We start from the raw sequence: 21,270 nt of genomic DNA on the forward strand, positions 1-21,270 counted from the left end.
TGGTGCTGTTTTTCAGCTTTCTACCTAACTTCCTGCATTTTCTTCTCAGGACCTCATCCTTTTTCTTACCTCTGTCATTGTTACCAAAATGTACCACAACTTCCGACTGTTCACCAACACCCTGTAGAAAACTGTGGACCCAATCTAAGACATCCCTCACCCTGGCACCTGGGAAGCAACATATCATCTGGTTATCTTTTTCACTTCTATGGAATCTCTTATCTGCTCCCCTAACTATGGAATCCCCTGTCACTATCACTATACACTCCTCTTCTCTCCCCCGCTTCTCTTCTGAGCCACAGAGCCAAACTCTATGCCAGAGACCCCCAGTAGGTGGCACCTCACTAACAGTATCCATTATTATTCAGGAGAAAGGTCACAGTGTACTCTACACTGGCTGCTTATCCCCTTTCTCTCTCCTGACACCGACCCAGCTACCTGCCTCCTGTAACTTAGGGGTGACAACCTCCCAGAATGTCCTACCTATCATCTCCTCATTCTCCCATATGAGACAAAGGTCACCAACCTGCAACTTCAGTTTTTAACACAGTCACTAAGGAGCTGCAGCTCTATGCACTTCGTGCAGATGCAATTATCAGGGAGGCTGGAGGTCTCCCAGAGTTCCCACATCTCACACAAAGAACATACCACTAACCCTGGACCCATTCCCAACACACTACCTATGTACTAATGGACAAAGAAAGAGGAAAAAAAAACTTATGAAAAATTTATTTCGGGCCACTGCCTGTTCTCATTAAAGCCTGTTGAACCATTTGGTGGGAGGAGGAGGAGAGGGAAGATGATGGATGGGGTGCACATTTGATGCAATAGCAAATAGGGTTTAAGTTACTTAGTTGTTACATTTTCAATAACAAAGCCACTAATTACTAATAATAAGACCATATGACACAGGAGCAGAATTAGGCCATCTGGCCCATCAAGTCTGCTCCACCATTCAATCGTGGCTGATCCTTTTTTTCCCTCCTCAAACCCAGTTCCCAGCCTTCTCCCTGTAACCTTTGATGCCATGTCCAATCAAGAACCTATCAATCTCTGCCTTAAATACACCCAATGATCTGGCCTCCACAGCTGCATGTGGTAACAAATTTCACAAATTCACCACCATTTAGCTAAAGAAATTTTTCCACATATCTGTTTTGAAAGGGTGTCCCTCTATCCTGAGGCTGTGCCCTCTTGTCCTAGACTCTCCCACCATGGGAAGGAAACACCTTTCCACATCTACTCTGTCTAGGCCTTTCAACAGTTGAAAGGTTTCAATGAGAACACCCCCCCCCCCCATCCTTCTGAATCCTAGCAAGTACAGACCCAGAGCCATCAAACATTCCTCGTGTGATAACCCTTTCATTCCTGGAATCATCCTTGTGAACCTCCTCTGGACTCACTCCAATGTCAGTACATCTTTTTGAAAATGACGAGCCAAAAACTTTTCAAAATACTCAAGGTGAGGCCTCACCAGTGCCTTATAAAGCCCCAGTATCACATCCTTGGGCTTGTACTCTAGACCTCTTGAAATGAATGCTAACATGGCATTTGCCTTCCTCACCACCGACTCAACCTGCTAGTTAACCTTTAGGGTGCTCTGCACAAGGACTCTCAAGTCCCTTTGCATCTCAGATATTTGGATTTTCTCCCCATTTAGAAAATAGTCAGCGCATTTATTTCTACTACCAAAGTGCATGACCATGCACTTTCCAACACTGTATTTCATTTGCCACTTTCTTGCCCTTTCTCCCAATCTGTCCAAGTCCTTCTGAATCCTACCTGTTTCCTCAATGCCACCTGTCCCTCCACCAATCTTCGTATCATCTGCAAAATTGGTAACAAAGCCATCTATTCCATCATCTAAATCATTTATATACAGCATAAAAAGAAGTGGTCCCAACACCAACCCTTTTAGAACACCACTAGTCATTGGCAGCCAACCAGAAAAGGATCCTTTTATTCCCTCTCGCTCCCTCCTACCAATCAGCCAATGCTCTAACCACGTTAGTAAATTTCTTGTAATATCATGGGCTCTTAACTTGGTAAGCAGCCTCACATGTGGCACCTTGTCAAAGATCTTCCAAATGTCTAAATGTACAACATCCACTGTATCCCCTTTATCTATCCTACTTATAACCTCCTCAAAGAATTCCAACAGGTTTGTCAGGCAGGATTTGCCCTCATATGCTGACTTTGTACTATCTTGTCCTATGTCACCAAGTACTCCATCACCTTAACAATTGACTCTGACAACTTTCCAACCACTGAGGTCAGGCTAACTAGTCTATAATTTCCTTTCTGCTGCCTTCCTCCTTTCTTAAAGAGTGGGGTGACATTTGCAATTTTCCAGTCCTCTGGCACCATGTCAGATTCCAATGATCTTTGAAAGATCATTCTTAGTGCCACCACAATCTCCAATATTGTCTCTTTCAGAACTCATCGTAGTAACCTGAGAAGACCATGAGACAGTTGATGCTGAAATATCTCCAATCTTAAAGTTAATTCTTTTATTTTCACATATACTGTCTTTCCTGCCGAGTTTTTCCAGCCAGTTTTTGGTCCCACATTACATCATACGCAGTTATGTGACTCTTTGGTTCCACAATGCAAGGCTTGATCTTTGTGACTCATGGCCGTAGACACATTTTTGGAGGACCCTGCAGCTCATGTTACATGTGCTTCTGGATTCTGCTTACTCTTCCATTGCAATTTTGCACAATTTCATTGGAGCATTTTGGCACATAACAGCTCTTGTCAATGAACGACAGTGCTAGACTGAACTGAACTGAACTGTACACTACTAGACCATATTGAGGATACTATGATTTGATGTTTAATATTTGGTATGTTATTCAATTGCTTTTTGCTGCTTGCTCACATTGATCTTTTATTTCTGTGTTGTTGGATGTTTGATGTTTTCTTTGAATGGGTTCCATGGTGTTTCTTTGATTCATGGCTGCTTGTAGGAGGATAAATCTCAGGGTTGCATACTGTATACATACTTTGATAATAAATGTACTTTAAATCTTTGAATCTCTAACGTGAGATGACATCCAGTGACTTTTTGCATGTGCTCCCAGTCTTTGTGGATCCAGATTTCCTTGCTAAATCTGAATCTAACTCTACTCTGATCTTTCACCAAGCCCAGATAAGTAACGCTACTTTAGTATACACCAGGGTATTGTATTTCATAGTACCTGAATTTCCTTGGGCTGCTCTATCCTTACAATATGCTCAACAATTGTTGTAGTCATATCCATAATATGAGACAAAAATTAATTAAACAATTAACTTTTCCAAATTATAGTGATGCAACTAAATCTTGTGACTAACTTTCCTTCTGAATGACCATTCAATTTTTAATGCTCTCTTTTCCCAAATAATCAGGTCTTCACACTGGCCATCATAACCTTCAAAATGCTAATGCACTCTGAATAATGAATTATTCTTGAGAGCCGGTGTAGACATAATGGACTGAATAGCTTCCTACTATTTTGTACCCATTCTAGGATGAATGGTTTTAAGCTATGACTAGAATTAGATTAAATTTTGAAATAAAACAAAAGCTTGTTAAATAAAATACCAGCTAATTGAGTTCTTCTATCAGATTTGAATCAATATATAGATAATTGTATCATAGAACCATGGAGTCCAACAGCACAGAAATAGGTCTTCCTTGTTCATGCCCATCATTTTACCTTTTTACAATCTCCCATTTGTTTGCATTAGGTCAGCGTTCTTATGTTTACTCCATTTAACTGCCTCATCTAAACGCCTCTTAAACATAATGACTATCTGATTCCACCACCTCCACAGGCAGTGAGTTCCAGGTAAGAATAAGCCAAACTCTTCAAAATAAAACTAAAGTTCTTTCCTCTCATCTTAATCCTATGTATGTACTCATCGACTTGATATTCACACTCTGGGAAAAAGATTCTGGCTGCCTTATCTATGCCTTGTATAATTTTATGTAACTCTACTAACAACAGTATGTTCCCTGTCGTGATGACTACAACTCAAGAAGTAATATATTTAAAATAAAATCATTGAAGACTTTTAACTAGAGATGCCACAGCTTGAAAAAACAGTTCTTAAAACTATTAGCAGAACTCTGATAGTGGAAAGAAAACAAGCAGACTGCTTTGGCTGCTTATGGTTTTAAGACCATAAACCCGTAACACCATGAGATATAGGAGCAGAATTAGGCCATTTGGCCTATCAAGTCTACTCCACCATTTCATCATGGATGATCCTTTTCCCTCTCAGCACCAAACTCCTTCCTCCTCTCCATAACCCATCATGCCTTGAGTAATCAGCCTCTGTCTTAAATATACCCAATGACATGGCTTCCAGAATCGCCTGTGGTGATTCCAAATGGTTCATCACTCTCTGGCTAAAGAAATTCCTCATCATCTCTGTTCAAAATGAACGCCCCTCTATTCCGAGGCTGTGTCCTCTGAGCTTAGACTCCCCCACCATAGGAAACATCCTCTCTATCGAGGCCTTTCAACATTTGATAGGTTTCAATGAGATTCCCCCGTATTCTTTTGAATTCCAATGAGTAGAAGCCCAGAGCTATCAAACACTCCTTGTATGATAAGCTTTTTAACCCTGGAATCATTTTTGTTAACTTCCTTTGAATCCTCTCCAACGTCGGCACATCCTTTCTTAGATAAGGGGACCAAAATTGCTCGCAATACTCCAAGTGATGCCTCATCAGTGCCCTATAAAGCCATAAAATTACATCTTTGCTTTTAAGTTCTAATCCTCTCAAAATGAATGCAAACATTTCATTTCCCTTCCTCACCACTGACTGAAACTGCAAATTAACATTTAGAGAATCCTGCATGAGGATTGCCAAATCCCTTTTCACCTCAGATTTTAGAATTTTCTCTCCAGTTAGAAAATAGTTTACATTTTTATTTCTTCTACCAAAGTGCATGACCATATACTTCCTGACATTGTATTTCACCTGACTCTTCTTTGCCCAACCTCATGATCTGTCTATTTCCCTCTGAAGCCTGCTTCCTCCACACTACCTGCCCCTCCAACTATCTTCATATCGTCTACAAACCTGACCACAAAACCATCAATTCCATTATCCAAGTCATTGACACATTACATAAAAAGAAGCAGTCCCAACGCAGACCCTTGGGAACACCAACAGTCACCAGCAAATGCTTTCCTTTTTCCTTACTCCTTGCCTCCTGCCAATCAGCCAATGCTCTATCCATGCTATTATCATTCCTATAATACCATGGGCTCGTAACTTGTTAAGCACCTTGTCAAAGGCCTTCTGAAAATCTAAGTACACAACAGCCAGTCCTCCTTTGTCTCTCGTTTGTCATTTCTTCAAAGAATTCCAACAGATTTGTCAGACAAGATTTTCCTTTAAGGAAACCATGGTGACTACAGCCTATTTTATCACGTGCCTCTACATACCCTGAAACAACATTTTTAACAACCAACTCCAACCACCTGAGGACACACTAACCGGCCTATAATTTTCTTTCTTCTGCCTCTTTCCCTTCTTGAAGAGTGGAGTGACATTTGCAATTATCCAGTCCTCCAGAATGATGCCAAAATCCATTGATTCTTGAAAGATCATTACTAATGCTTCCACGATCTCTTCAGCACCCTCTTTCAAAATCCTGGGGCGTAGACCATCCAGTCCAGGTGATTTATCTACCTTCACTCTTTTCAATTTCCCAAGCATCTTCTCCCTTGTAATGTATCTTCACTCATTTCTGTTCCATGACACTCTTGAACCTCCAGCAGACTGCTAGTGAAGACTGATGTAAAATACTTATTCATTTTGTCTGCCATTTCCTTGTAACTCCCTGGGTCGCCTCAGGCTCGCTCAGCTCATTCTTGTCAAGGGGGAGCAGCCTCCGGCCCCGCCAAACTGGGTAATCAGCTGGTGTGGATGCTGTGTGATGTCCCCGCCTCGCCCAAAAACAGACAGTACACCATATGCGATTAAATGAGTACAATTTATAAAGGTTACTATAACTAAGTGATTAATAACGATACAGTATATATGAAGAGAAAATTAAAGAAAAGGCGCCAAACTCATCAAAGTCCAAACCACTTCGTGCACAACCGTTGGAGCTCAATTACTGAAGTCTTCTGGCCACCATTCGATCCCCTCCGAACTCCTCGACTCGCAGCTCAGGACCCTCCGAACTCCTCGACTCTCCAAACAGCTCAGGACCCTCCGACTGGTCAACCAAGCACATCTAGCTTCATCCCCCCCTCCTCGGAGAATCTCCCGGCCTCGGACCCCCCTTTGGGGTCCGATCCTCGCCCAGCTTAGAGCATTGCGTCCTCTCTCTCGACCCCCTCGCGCTGATCTGCCCAAAAGCCCGTCAACAAAAGCTTACAGACTCAGAAGAAAGAACATTAATCCCCATTTGGTTTACAAAGGAATACCATTCTCGTTATCAGTAAATTAGCATTCCTGCTAGTTAACAAAAGGAAACCCTTTCCCAACAGTAACAAAGAAAAAAAAAGAAACCCCCTTTACATCCTTGTCCCCCATTACTACCTCTCCAGCATTATATTTCAGCAGTCCTACTGTATATCTACTCTTGCCTATCTTTTACACTTTATATATCTGAAGAAACTTTTGGAATCATCTTTAATATTATTTGCTAGCTTGCCTGTGTATTCCACCTTTTCCCTTTCTATTACTTTTTAGTTGCCTTCTGTTAGTTTTTAAATGCTTCCCAATCATCTAACTTCCCACTAATTTTATATGCCCTCTCATTAGCAAATATGCCTTTAAGATGTATCTATACTGTACCTTCCGAATTGCTCCCACGAACTCCAGACATTGCTGCTCTGCTGTCATACCTGCTAGTGTCCCCTTCCAATCAACTTTAGCCATCCCCTCCCTCATGCCTTTGTAATTCCCTATACTCCATTGTAATACTGATACATCTGACTTTAGCTACTCCTTTTCAAACTGCAGGGTGAATACTGTCATATTATGATCACTGTCTTCTAAGGGTTCCTTTACCTTAAGCTCTCAAATTAATTCTGGTTCATTGCTCAACACTCAATCCAAAATAACTGAACCCTTAGTGAGCTCTACCATGAGCTTCTCTAAAAAGCTACTTTGTAGGCATTCTACACTCTCCCCCTCTTTGGATCCAGCACCAACCTGATTTTCCCCAATCTAGTTGCAAATTGAAATCTCCCATGACTTCCATAACATTGCCTCTTTGCCATGCATCTTCTATATTCCATTGCAATTTGTTAACCACATCTTTGCTATTGTTTAGAAGTCTATATATAATTCCCATCAGGGTATTTTTACCCACAATGATTCTGTATCTACTGATCCCATGTCACCTCTTTCTAATGATTTGATTTCATGTTTTACCAACAGACCTACCACCCCACCCCCTCTCCCTTCCTGCCTGTCCTTTCAATACAATGTGTATCCTTGGACATTAAGCTCCAAGCTATAATCTTCTTTCAGCCACAATTCAGTGATACTCACAATGGCATACATGCCAATCTGTAACTGTGCTACAAGTTCATTTACCTTATTCCATATACTGTGTGCATTCAAATATAACACCTTCAGTCCTGTATTCAACACCCTTTTCAACTTTTTTTTCATTGCTACTGATCCCATTGGCTGCAATTTTACCCCATCATCGGCCTGTCCTTGCTAGCAGCCCCACTAAACCAACTGCCCTATCCACAGCACTATTACTCCAGTTCCCATTCCTCGCCATGTGAGTTAAACCCTTAGCTCTAGCAAACCTGCCTGCAAGGATATTGGGTTCAGTTGCAATCCATCCCTTTTGTACAGGTCATAACTTCCCCAGAAGATAACCCAATGATCCAGAAATCTGAAGCCCTGTCTCCTACATCAGTTCCTCTGCCAAATCATCCTTCTTACCCTCACTGATACGTGGCACAGACAGTAATCTAGAGATTACTACACTAGAGGTCCTGCCATTCAGATTTCTACCTAGCTTCCTAAAATCTCTCTTCAGTAGCTTCTCACCTTTCCTACCTAGGTCATTGGTGCCAATATGTACCAAGAGTTCTCGCTGCTCACTCTCCCCCATTAGAATGCCATGAACCTGATCCACAAAATCCATGACCCAGGCACTGGAAAGCAACATACCATCTGGGTGTCTCTATCGTGCCAACAGAATCTTGTCTCTATTCCTCTGACTATGGAATCTCCTGTCACCACTGCTGTCCTCTTCACCTCTTTTCCCTTCTGAGCCACAGAGTGAGAGTCAGTGCCAGAGACCTGGTTTCTGCGGTTGTTGTTGCTCCTCCCCCGCTCCCCCCCCCACCCCGACAGTATGCAAAGTAGTATACTTGTTATTGAAGAGAACAGCCACAGCGATACTCAGCACTGGCTGCCCATTTGCCTCCCTTCTCCTGAAGTCACCCAGTTGCCTGCCTCCTGAATCCTAGGGGTGACTACCTGCCTGTAGCTCCTACCTATCATTTCCTCAGTCTCCCATTTCTTCTAGTAGTCTGGCTCACCGAATGAGCACAATGAAACTTATTGCAACACTTTGTTGAAAAATACAGTGGACTTTTTTTAAAAGTCTTTGATCATATTTCTGGCAAATGTAATCATCTATTCAATCTTGGAATTATTATGGAGTAGAATTCTGTGCTAGTTCCTGACTTGGGTCAGGAAGAGGGGTCAATAGCAGGATATAAACAGATTATCAGCAGAATCTGCAAACTTGAGCTATCTGCAGCTACTTCATCCATATATTTAAATCTGGCTTTGAGACTGTGCCCAAAGTTGCTGATGCAAGACAGTTAGCTTTCAACAATCTTTCTTTGACAGGAACAAATTGCAAATCATTTTTCAGGTGTATCTGCAATAACCTGGATAAATATATTTTGAATAAATTATTCATTTCATAATTCAAATGGCTAAATTTCAGCAATATGACGCTCCACATGGCACCAGGTTGAATCTGAGCTTCTTGGTAGAGCTGACATACCGCAAGTTTTAAATGAGTTGAGTAAAAGTAAAACTTTACTTCCATCCAAGAAAATGGGGTCATTAAACCCTAACACTCCATTCTCTGTGGAAATATCCTGGTCTTGTTTTAAGATCTTTGCAGACTATATTCTATTTTCCACTAATAGAAAACTATTATGCATTGAAGGCAGTTCAGAGATCAGCACTGAACTTTCTAGTATAATGGGAAAAAATTTTGAAAAGTTACATTATCTATATTCAATAAAATACAGAAACAAATTATTCATTGTATGCTGTGAGTAAGAATTTAGAGGAGACTCGTATAAAACAAGTTAGCCTGAAGCAAGATGTAAAATCATCAGGATGTTGCTCCCTCAGATTACTGAATTATTTGGCATTGATTCCTGGATAAAGTAGTTAATGCTACGTTGATTAACATCTTCAATAAAGAGTTAGATAAATATCTAATTAGGAAGGAGTTGAAGGTTACAAAGCTAGGTACACAAAGCAGTAATTGAATGCTGTGTGAAATATGATGGCATTTGGACTGCTGGGATTACACATCCAACCCATTCGTGAAAGCTGAGGATGAGTAAAGTAGTCTGTAAAATAAGGTCAGCATTTAGCAGTTTGCTATGATTATGTTGTGTGGTGGGGTAGAGGGGATCTAGATGGGGCAGGGAATTTGCATAATCTTTCATGACAGATTAAATGGATGGGTCAATGAGATGATGGTTGGAATTATTCATAGATTCACGAATATAAAGTAATTTAGCTTTCATAATAATAGCATAGGGTACACATGTTGTGGGTTTTTTTTTGTTTTGCATTGTGGTGCAGCCACATTTGAGGCACTTTGTGCATATAGAAAATAGCCACTATAGAATGGATAAGGATACTGATGCTGAGCACCATCAAGGATACTAAATGCCCAAAAGTTATAATACATTATTTTAACTATTAAGGATTCAAATAAGGTAATACACAGATATATTCTCTGGTGTAAATTTAGTGGCAAGGACTGATCAATTTGAATTTGTGCTGAATGAGTAAGAAGAGGAGATATAAGAAATAACTTTCCATAAATAGCTGATAAAGCATTATATGGTTTGACACTTAGTCACATGAAACAGAAGAGAAACAAGCCCTTCAGCTCACTGACCCTGCACCCAACATCAGGCACTCATTTTTATACTAATCCTACTTAAAACCATTTCATTCTCTCTACATTCCCAATAATTGTCCATCCATCTACAAACTATTAGCAATTAACTGTGGCCATTTAAATTATCAACCTGCATATGTTTTTGATGTCAGAGGAAAGCAAGGGACAAGGAGTAAACCTACACAGTCACAGAAAAAATGTGCATCTGTCAGGAAATGCAGAGGAGGCTTGACACAAATGCAGAACAGTGGAGACCATTTAGTAGTAAGCAATAATTTCAATAATAAACCACAATATAACAAGTCATGAGGGCCCACAAAACAAGGGGGAATGGATACTTAACATGATAAGGTAACTATAGACTAGGAGTAACCAGTTGAGGCTGGCTGGTTTGAATGAGAGAACATAGATTGTGGATGAGAGCTTGGTTTAAATAGTCTGCAGATGATAAGTTGGAAATGAGCGGCAAGTGACTCCTGTTAGGTGGGTGGAGACTGTGAGGTACTTGCCTGAGCAGACCTGAAGGGAACCCCCTTCACACAGCCAGCAATGGCCCATGATGATCCAGATGGGGACTGGCATCTTTTTAGAATTAACTTTCTTTAGTAAGAGAGTGGTGAATCTGTGGAATTCATTGCCACATGCAGAGGTGGAGGCCAAATCTTTATGTATTTTTAAGGCATAGGTTGATAGATTCTTGATTGGTCAGAGCATGAAGGGATACGAAAAGGCAGGAGATTGGGGCTGACAGGAAAAATAGATCAGCTATGATAAAATGTTGGAGCAGACTCGATGGGTCAAGTGCCCTAATTCTGCTCCAGTATTTTATGGTCCCCGCCCAATTGTCACCAGCACATAACCTGTGGCACCAAAGGTCCCAACATACTAGACCACTAAGATAAGGAATGCCCAGACTGCATTCCGGTAAATCAGATCACTTGTCAGTCTCCTCCTACCTGCATACAGGCAGAGCCAAAAAGCAAAGTTGCAGAGATCTGGACAACTAAGAGGTGGTTGCGGGAGGCAGAGGAATGATTACAGGATTGCTTTGAGTCAATGGACTGGACTATTTTCAAGCATTTATCCAGAGATCTGAATGAATTCACTATGGTTGTAACTGACTTAATTAAAACAAGTAGATGAGTTCAAAGGTTCATTTATTACCAAAGTATACAACTTTGAAATCCTACTCCAACATAGTGAAACCAAGAAAGAAAAGAACTGCAGCACCATCATCAACCCCTAAATCCATGCTCGCCCCACAAAAAAGGAATAGGCACATGAGTGTGTCCCCACTAAATCATTCAGAGTCTACACCAAGCAGAAGCTCTGGATGAACCATGAGATCCGAAATTTGCTGAGGGCCACACCAGAGGCATTTAAGTCCGGAGACCAAGAAAGCTACAAGAAGGGCAGGTATCATCTCCAGAAACCCATCTCATGGGTGAAATGAGGATTACAGATCAAACTTGAATCAATGAGGGATGCTCGACAGCTGTAGCACGGCTCACTTTGACCATCAGAACATGGAAGACCATCATGAACCAGATTTCCCAATGATTCTTTGATATCAGTATCTAAAGCTGACATGCTTCTTCAGGAGGGTGAATCTAAGGAAAACATCTGGACTGGACTAGCTACCTGGCCATGTACTAAAAATCTGTGCTGACCAACTGGCTGGTTCACTGAGATCTTTAACCTCTCACTTCAGCAATGTGTGGTACCCACCTGCTTTAAGCAGTCTTCATTTATACCAGTGCCCAAGAAGATGATGACCTGCATCAATTAATAGCACACAGTTGCACTTTCATCTACAGTGATGAAGCATTTGAGAGGCTGGTGATGAAACATATCAACCCCTGACTGTGAGGTGACTTGGATCTGCTCCATTTTGAACCAGAGCAACAGGTCTACAGCAGATGCCATCTGATAGGCTCTTCACTCAACCCTGGAACACCTGGACAGCAAAGGTGCATGCATCAGGGTGGTCTTTTTCAATTACAGCTCAGCATTTAATACCATCATGCACTCCAAACTAACCCATAAGCTCCTAGACCTTGGCCTCAATATCTCTTTGTGCAATTGGATCCTGGATATTCTCTCTTGTAAACCCTAGTCAGTTCTGATTAGCGACAATATCTCCCCCATGATCTCCATCAGCACAGGTGCACACAGGGCTGTGTGCTTAGCCCCCTGCTCTAGTTGCTTTACACTTATAACTGTGAGGCTGAGCACAGATCCAATACAATATTTAAGTTTGCTAATTCCACCACTATGGTGAGCCAAATCGAAAGTGGTGGTGTATCAGCATATGGGAGAGAGATTCAAAATTTGGCAGAGTGGTATCAGAGCAACAAACCTCTCACTCAATGTCAGCAAGACCAAGGAACTGATTGTAGACCTCAAGAGAGGGAAGCAAAAGATCCATGACCAAGTACTCATCAGAGGATCAGAGTTGGAGAGGGTTAGCACTTTAAATTCCTGGGTGTTACTATTTCAGAGAATCTATCCTAGACCCAGTGTCCTGTAAGTGCAATTGCAAAGAAAGCATGGCAATGCCTCTACTTCCTTAGGAGTCTGCAGAGATTCAGCTTGACATTTAAAACTTTGACAAACTTCTCTTTATGTATAGTGGAGAATGTGTTGACTGGCTGTGTCGTAGCCTGATATGCACACACCAATGACTTTGAAAGGAAAATCATACAAAAGGCGGTGGATTCCTAGTACATCAATGGAAAAGCCCTCTCAACAATTACAAACATCTGCATGAAACACTGTCTTTGGAAAGCAGCATCCATCATTAAAGGTCCCAACCACTCAGGCCATGATCTTTTCTTGCTGCTGCCATCAGATAGAAGGGACAAGAGCCTCAGGACTTGCACCACCAAGTTCAACATTTACTACCCCACAACCATCAGGCTCTTGACCAAAAAGAGATAACAACACTCACTTGCTCATCCATTGTGATGTTCCCACAACCAATTAACTCACTTTATCATGTTCTCATTATTTATTGCCATTGATTTATATTTGCATTTATCTACACTCTAGTTGATCTTTCATTGATACTGTTATAGTTCCTGTTCTATGATTTGCTCAGTATGCCTGCAGAAAAATGAATCTCAGGATTGTAGATGGTGACATATAGGTGACATATACAGTGCCTTTAATAAGTATTCACCCCTCCCCCTTGTAAATGTTCATGTTTTATTGTTTTACAGCATTGAATCACAGCGGATTTAATTTGGCTTTTTTTGACACTGATCAACAGAAAAAGATTCTTTTATGTCAAGGTGAAACAAATCTCTACAAAATGATCAAACTTAATTACAAATACAAAACACAAAATAATTGATTGCTTGAGTATTCACCCCTTTTAATATGACACATCAAATCATCATTGATGCAGCCAATTGGTTTTAGAAATCACATAATTAGTTAATTGGAGATCACCTGTGTGCAGTCAGGGTGTTTCAACTGATTGTAGTAAAAGTACACCTGCATCTGGAAGGTTCAATTGCTGATGAGTCAGTATCCTGACAAAAACTACACCATGGAGACAAAAGAACATTCCAAGCATCTCTGCAAATAGGTTATTGAAAAGCACAAGCCAGGAGATGGATACAACAAAATTTCCAAGTCACTGACTATCCCTTGGAGTATAGTTAAATCAATCATCATGACATGAAAAGAATTTGGTACCGCCATAAATCTGCCAAGAACAAGTCATCTTCAAAAACTGTGACTGTGCAAGAAGTGGGACAAGTGAGGGAGGCCATCAAGAGACCTATGACAGTTCTGGAGGAGTTACAAATTTCAGTGGCTGAGATGGGAGAGGCTGCATATACAACTGTTGCCCAGGTGCTTCACCAATCACAGCTTTATGGGAGAGTGGCAAAGAGGAACCCACTACTGAAAAATCACGAAATCTCAGCTAGAGTTTCCCAGAAGGCATGCGGGAGACTCTGAAGTAAGGTGAAAGGTTCTATGGTCTGATGAAACCAAAATTGAGCTCTTTGACAATCAGACTAAATGCAATCTTTGGTGTAAGCCAAACACCACACATCATCAGAAACACAAAATCCCTAACATGAATCATGGTGTTGGCTGAGTCATGCCTCACTGCAGCAGGCCCTGGAAGGCTTGTGAAGGTAGAGGGTAAAATGGATGCAGCAAAATACAAGGAAATCCTGGAGGAAAACCTGATGCAAGTCTGCAAGAGAACTGCGACTTGGGAGAAGATTTGTTTTCCAGCAAGACAATGACTCCAAGCTACACAGGAACAGCTTAAAAGCAACAAAGTTAATTTCCTGGAGTAGCCAAATCAGAGTCCAGACCTCAGTCTAATTGAGAATTTGTGGCTGGATGTGAAAAGGGCTGTTCACTCACAATCCCCATGCAATCTGACAGAGCTTGAGCAGTTTTGTAAAGAAGAATGGGGAACAATTGCAGTGTCCAGATGTGCAAAGCTGATAGAGACTCAATCCAATGAAAGTCTTTTTCCGTTGATCAGTGTCAAAAAAGCCAAACTTAATCCACTATTATTCAGTGTTATAAAACAAAAAAATGAAAACTTCCAAGGCAGGTAATACTTTTTATAGGCACAGTATGCACTTAGATAATACAACTTATTTTGAGCTTTATGACATGACTCCATCAACCAGCAAACCGTGCACACTGGACCACCTTCCAACATCCCAGCCTGGAGGTGCAAGCTCAGGTGAGCTAAACAATTCATAGTCAAAGGGCTTGAGGCAGGACATGTGGAACATAAATGTAATCCTGATGTACTGTGGCAGCTTGAGACGAGGTTGATGCAACGGGTAATCTTGAAGAGACCAATGAACCGAGGTGACAGCTTGCAGGAGTTGATGTACATAAGTAGATCTTGGGTGGACAACCAGACACATTCTCCTATCCAGAGAAATCTGGATGGGTGCTGATGGTGGTTAGCCTGGCAGCAGTAGGCACTGTGAGCAGCTGGAATGGTCCTCCATGCCCTTTTCCATGCATTCTATCAGCCAATGAGGGTCCAGGCAGAGGGCCCATCACTGGCTCCTCGGCAGGGAACAACAGGGGTTGGTATCTATAAAGCACTTCAAAGGGTGACATACCTGTAGTAGAGATAGTGTGTAGAATATGGGGCAGCTCACCCCAGAACAGATACTTCTTCCATGTGGGAAGGTCAAAGGTGGCAAAGCATTGCAGAAACAACTCCACTTGCCAACTGGCTCTTTCTGACTGTCGTTTGGTCTGCAGGTGAAAGCCAGAGGACAAGCTCAATGAGGTGTGGAGGAGGGAGAAGATAGCTCACCAGAAGTGGGAGATGAACAGTGGGCACCAGTTCAATACAATGTCCTGGAGGACATTACCCACATAGGGACACTAGATGGAGGAATTGGACTGGGCACATTGAGGGCAGGCAGCGTCAAACTGATGTACATCTGCGATCGTGGCAGGTGAGCAGAACCAGCATTCAACATAATCCAGTCCATTTGTCGCCTGGATGGTCAAAGAGGAGTGAGGAGTGGGCCCACTTAGAGTGCCAGAACACACATGCAGTTGTCAGGTGCGTCAGCCAGAGCAGGCTCATGCTGTAGGGCCTGGCAGATCTGGTTTTCAAGGTCCCAGGTGATTGGGGTGAGGATCTGGAAGGATGGAATGATGGGCTGGGGGTTGATCTCCATTTCAGCTGGGCTCAACTGTCATAACAGGGTGTCCACTTAGTGTTTATGAAGCCGAGTCAATAGGAGATGATGAAGTTGAATTGCTCGAAGAAAAGGACCCAGCGGACTTGACATGGGTTGAGTTGGCAAGTCTGTTGAATGGGTATGAGGTTCTGGTGGTCAATCCACATCAGAAAGGATTCGGTGTTCCATTCATCCAAGGCCCATTTGATGATTATTAACTCTCGGTCTCCTACTCCATAAAGGTGCTATGTAGAGTTGAATGTGCATGAGAAGAAGGCACAAAGGTGTGTCTTCCCATCTAGTCTTCGCAGGGACAGGATGGCCCCAGCACCGGAGACAGATGCATCCAGTTCTCCCACAAAAGATCCAGAGGGGTTTGGAAGGCAGAGAATGGGAGTGGTGTGAAGTGATTGAAAGAAAGGGCCCGAGGGGGTGAGATTACCAGATAGAAGGCACCTTGTGCCTACCTGGTTGTAGCACTTCCCCAGATGCAGTGGGCATTTGATGTGTGGATGATCGGCGGCTCCGCAGTAAGTGAACAAGCTGTTTCTCCATATACATTCACACTCCTGGGGAGGGGGTGGTGTGAGGGTCAAGGGAGCTCTCCCTAACTGCAAGGGTTCTGGAGGCATTGTTGATGAAGGTCCTACAGCCTGAAATGGTTCTGGGATCTGAAATGAGGTTCCAGCAGATGAACTGGAGAGTTGTTCCACCAGACTCTTGTCAACTCAGTGATGAGACCAGAGAGCATTTCCCAGATAGATAACTCGTCTTTCAAATATTGGTAATGGGCCAGCAGCGTTACTACATTCTAGCCACACTCTACCGTGATGAATTCCAAGGTGTGATCCAGCACTGAGCGTGATGCAGGTAAAGTACCTGATCCTTTGCCCCCTTCCACTTCCTGGATGGGAATGGGGATTGGAATTAAAATTTGCTTTGTTGGTTCATGGCCTCCTTTTCTGCCACATTGAGGCCACTCTCAGGTTGGAGGAGCAACACCTCATATTCTATCTAGGTAGCCTCCAACCTGATGGCATGTATATAACAGCGATTTGTCCAACTTCTGGTTAGTTTCTTCCCTTCCCATTTCCCTCATCTTCATTTCCCCACTCTGGCATCTTAGTTCTTCTCCTTACCTGCCCATTATCTCCTCCTGGGGCTCCTCCTCCTTCCCTTTCTCCCATGATCCACTCTCTATCAGATTCCTTTCACTGCAACCCTTTGCCCTTTCCACTTATCACCTCCCATCTTCTTACTTCATCCCACTCCCCCATTTGCATGGCTTCACCTATTACCTTTTAGCTTGTCCTCCTTCCCCCACCCCCCATCTTAATCTGGCATCTTTTCCCTTCCTTTCCAGTCCTGATGAGGGATTCTGGTTCAAAATGTCAACAGTTTACTCATTCCCATAGATGCAGCCTGACAAGCTGAGTTCTGTGTGTGCTGCTCTGAACTTTCAGCATCTGCAGCATCTCTCATGTTCTGACATGGGAGAAACAATCTGATGGGTTTGTGAGTGGTAATACCTGTTTGAATTTTGGGGTACAATTCTATCTGGAAACCTCTGCAATTACATTCTATTTAAAAAAAAAACACATTTGAGATACTGGAAACTAAGCACCAGTGATGTGAATTTCCTAACTATTGTATCTATACCTCAACTTCACACCTCCCTGCATCTCCTACCTTAACTGCTGTAATCCTCAATGTTTTTGCTGAACACAAAAATTGACCCACCTTAGTTCTGAAGATTTTAATTCATCTAGTTTCAATAACTCTTCCAAGCAAATCTGCAAATTTTCATGACCTCTTGCATAAATGTGATGTGCTAGCTCTAATTTTAAAATCATACCCTTGTACTAGATATCCACACCAAAGGAAATTGGTCATTTCTGTCTAAGTTTTTCATTCATCTTAAACATTCCAATTCTACAACAGTCTTTTTTTTTGCATTCAGCTCATTTATAAATACTCATTCAAATACTGACAAACAAGTCTCCATGAAAATGTTGCCATCTGGTCGCTACAAGGTTGGGGAACATATCACCAGTCTTTCATCACTGATGGCTCTAAATGCTGCAATATGCTATCATACAAGAGCATGTGGGAGGCCCTGCACAGAAGATGGTAGCAATTCAATAAGGCAACTCTACAGTATTGTATTTCAGGTAATTACTGATAGACAATAAGCGTTGGTCTGGCAGGCAATACTTCATCTTGCAAATGAGAAAATAAGGACAGGGTCAAAATTGACAATCCTTTAGCTTAGACTATGAGACATTGGAGATACATAGGCCAATCCCCTGTTCAGTAGATACAATGAAATACAGAAACATTGATGAACACCAACCAGCTTTGTGAGAAGAGGCTCATCATTGAGTGAGCACATGACACAGTGCAGGGAAAGCAATTCGGATCATGCACAGCTAACAGTTCTTTTGTCACCAAAGTCCATATCTACCATGAGTACCTTGAAAGTGAGAACCATGTACCAGGCAGGAAATCCCACTATCATAGCAAATGAGATGGAAAGGTAGAAACTATCAATTCTTGGATGTCATCTGGAGAGACTCAACTTACAGATGGGATAAAAGTCATCTTTTTAGGCCATCAGAGCAATGATACAGCATATACAGAGGGTGTAGCCTTCATGATGAAACCAGAAGCACATGGAGCCATGATCACATATGGGAAGCCATCAGTTGCAAAATCATCACTGCTAGCATTAAAACCAAGCATAAGGTAACAGCTCAAGTTATCCAATATAACGCAGCAGCAAGTGATGCTAAATGAAGAAGACAAAGATTAGTTCTATAATGTATACAGTGGAGTCATCAGCTGAGGGAAGTAAAAAGACCTGACCATTGTCATGGGAAATTTCAATGCCAAAATAGGCAGAGATAATGGAGGATATGAACAGGTGATGGGGAAACAAGGTCTCGGAGAAATGAACGGAAATGAGGATTTATTTGATACACAAGGCAACAAGAGAACCAGACCAACCATGTATGCAACAGATGAGTACAGATGAGGCTAAAAAGAAACTGTACACCACCCAACCAGTGACTGGAGTACAATGTGAGCTACCTGACAGACAAAGAAACAGTTCAGAGATTTGCCCTTACACTTTCCAACAGGTTCCTGGCACTTGAGGACCTCGATATTGAAGACGAATGGACTGCTATCAAAGAGACAATAAAGTAAATTTGAGAGGTAGTGCTGGGAAAAAGGACATTTGGGTATAAGGAGTGGACTGCACCGGGAAAAAACAAGAGGAGAATACTAAAAGAAAAATGCAATAGAAGCAGAGCTGGGAATGAGAAAATGGAAGCACAGAGCAAATATGACAAGCTGCTCAAGGACGTATGGAGAAACATCAAGAGGGACAGGAGAGAGTACAAAAACACTCTTGCATCCCAAGGAAAGGAAGCCTCAGCGAATGGGAGTATGAAAGAACTATATGATATGAAGAAACTAGCTGGCAAATTCAACCAGATCAACATCCAAACTAAAGAAAACAAATAGTTCCAACATTGGGCACAGCACTTCAATGAGCTTTTGAACAGACACCCCCTCCAGAATTTCCTTTAATTCTATAAGCACCATCAGATTTGGAAGTCAACTGTGCCAGGCCATCAAAGAAAAAAATCATACAGGCAATCAAGAGCCTAAAGTCAAGAAAAGCAACAAGCCCAGAGGCACTAAAGGCAGATCTTAAACTTTTGGCATGTATCCTATACACCACGTTCTGTAACATCTGGGACAATGAAGAGGTGCTATAAGAGTGCAAGGAAAGTCACATAATGAAGCTCCCAAAGAAGGGTGACCTACAAGACTAAAAGCTACAGAGGTATATCCTTAATGTCTATGGTCAGAAAGGTTCTGTAACACCTTCAACAAGCTGCTGGCACAACATTGAAGGACCAGTAAGCAGACTTCAGGAAAACTCACTCCTGCACAGACCAGATAGCTACCTTAAGAATAATTATAGAACAACCAATTGAATGGAATACTTCCTTCTACATCAACTTCATCGACGACAAGAAAGCCTTCGCTAGCTTAGACAGAAACAATCTATGGAAAATTATGAAACATTATGGAATATTGCAGAAATTTATCAATATCATCAGGAACTCCTACAACAATATATCATACAAAGTCTTACATGTGGGAAAACTGTCAGAAAACTTTAATGTCAACACTGGGGTAAAGCAGGGATGTTTGATGGCTCATTTCCTGTTCCTATTGGAACCTGTTCCTGCAATTTGTTTGGTCTTCAAGATCATGATGGGTTTAGAGAGGGCAAACAGAAATAAACCACCATTAGTGGCTGCTTTAAAGAAAAGGATGGTAAGATAAAGAATGGAAGAAGATATGACTTTCTTATGCTGGGAATGGTGTCAAGCTGGAATTTATTGCTTGTAAAGACTTTGAAAGGAATTTGGAGAGCCACCTGAGGGAAATTAAATTTCAGGGCTTTGTGGGATTATGAAACAGACAAGTAAAAAATTAGGTGAAATCCAGTGGACTCTGGGGAGGCAAATTGATAACCTAGGGTTTGCAGATGACATTGCCCTACTGTCTAGCTCAAAATAACAGATGCAAGAAAAATCAACACCTTTTACCCCTAACTCCACCATGCTGGGTCTAAGACCAAATGTAAATAAAATGGAAGCAATAAAGGTAAACTGCACTAGCAATAGACCCATAGAGAAACAGCCCTAGAAGTAGTGACTTCCTTTGTCTATCTTGGAAACATTGTGAGTGTACATGGTGGAACAGATGAGGATGTCAAACCAGGATCAACAAGGCAAGAGTATGTTTCAACATCTTAAAGTGTGGACATCCAGAGTCATAATCTTAACTCAAATCTTAAAATAATGCTCCTATCTGGCTTTGAAACCTGGATGACAACAAAGAAGACATTACAAGATCTGCAGATTTTTATCAACCAGTGCCTGACATGAATGCTAAACATCAGATACTCTGACAAAGTAACCAACCAGACACTGTGGGAAAACACCAACCAGCAATCCATAGAAATGGCACCTTAAGGAAGCCAACCAACAACATCACCAAGCAGGCATTAAAATGGAATCCCCAAAGAAAGAGGAAAAAGGGACATCCAAAGAACACATGGAGGAGAGATGTCAAGGCTGAAATTAAATGATGGGGTTACTCCTGATCCACTCTCGAGAAAGTGGCTCAGAACAGAGGATAATAAAGACAGGAGGACATTGATGGCCTGTGCTCCACTGGGAGCTAAGGGGCCAAGAAAAAGGTATGTGTAGGGCAGCAGAAATGGCACAAGTACAAGCTAAGAAGCTATACAGGACAGAAATAACAGTGTATACTGTAAAAACAGAGGAGCGGAGCAGAAAGCATTTCCCTAAGTAACAGCAAAGCAAAAAGAAGGCTCAAACAGCAAATCT

The 21,270-nt window shown here is 41.9% G+C and overlaps 2 protein-coding genes across 11 annotated transcripts in view; one reads left to right on the plus strand and one right to left on the minus strand.

Annotated features, from left to right (window-relative positions):
• ppargc1a (peroxisome proliferator-activated receptor gamma, coactivator 1 alpha) overlaps window positions 1-21,270 on the minus strand; it is a 589,189-nt gene that overhangs the window by 275,169 nt on the left and 292,750 nt on the right. The gene's annotated exons all lie outside the window — the stretch shown is intronic.
• LOC132404648 (E3 ubiquitin-protein ligase BRE1A-like) overlaps window positions 1-21,270 on the plus strand; it is a 142,353-nt gene that overhangs the window by 33,809 nt on the left and 87,274 nt on the right. For 5 of the 9 annotated variants that reach the window (XR_009515623.1, XR_009515626.1, XR_009515628.1 and 2 more), the window contains exon 2: window positions 3,733-3,833. The exons of the other annotated variants lie outside the window; for them this stretch is intronic. The gene's annotated coding sequence lies outside the window, so the exon portion shown is untranslated. The remainder of the gene's footprint in view (window positions 1-3,732; window positions 3,834-21,270) is intronic. 9 annotated transcript variants of the gene reach the window in all.

The sequence above is a fragment of the Hypanus sabinus genome, chromosome 14 (assembly GCF_030144855.1).
Source record: "Hypanus sabinus isolate sHypSab1 chromosome 14, sHypSab1.hap1, whole genome shotgun sequence".
NCBI classification, from domain to species: domain Eukaryota; kingdom Metazoa; phylum Chordata; class Chondrichthyes; order Myliobatiformes; family Dasyatidae; genus Hypanus; species Hypanus sabinus.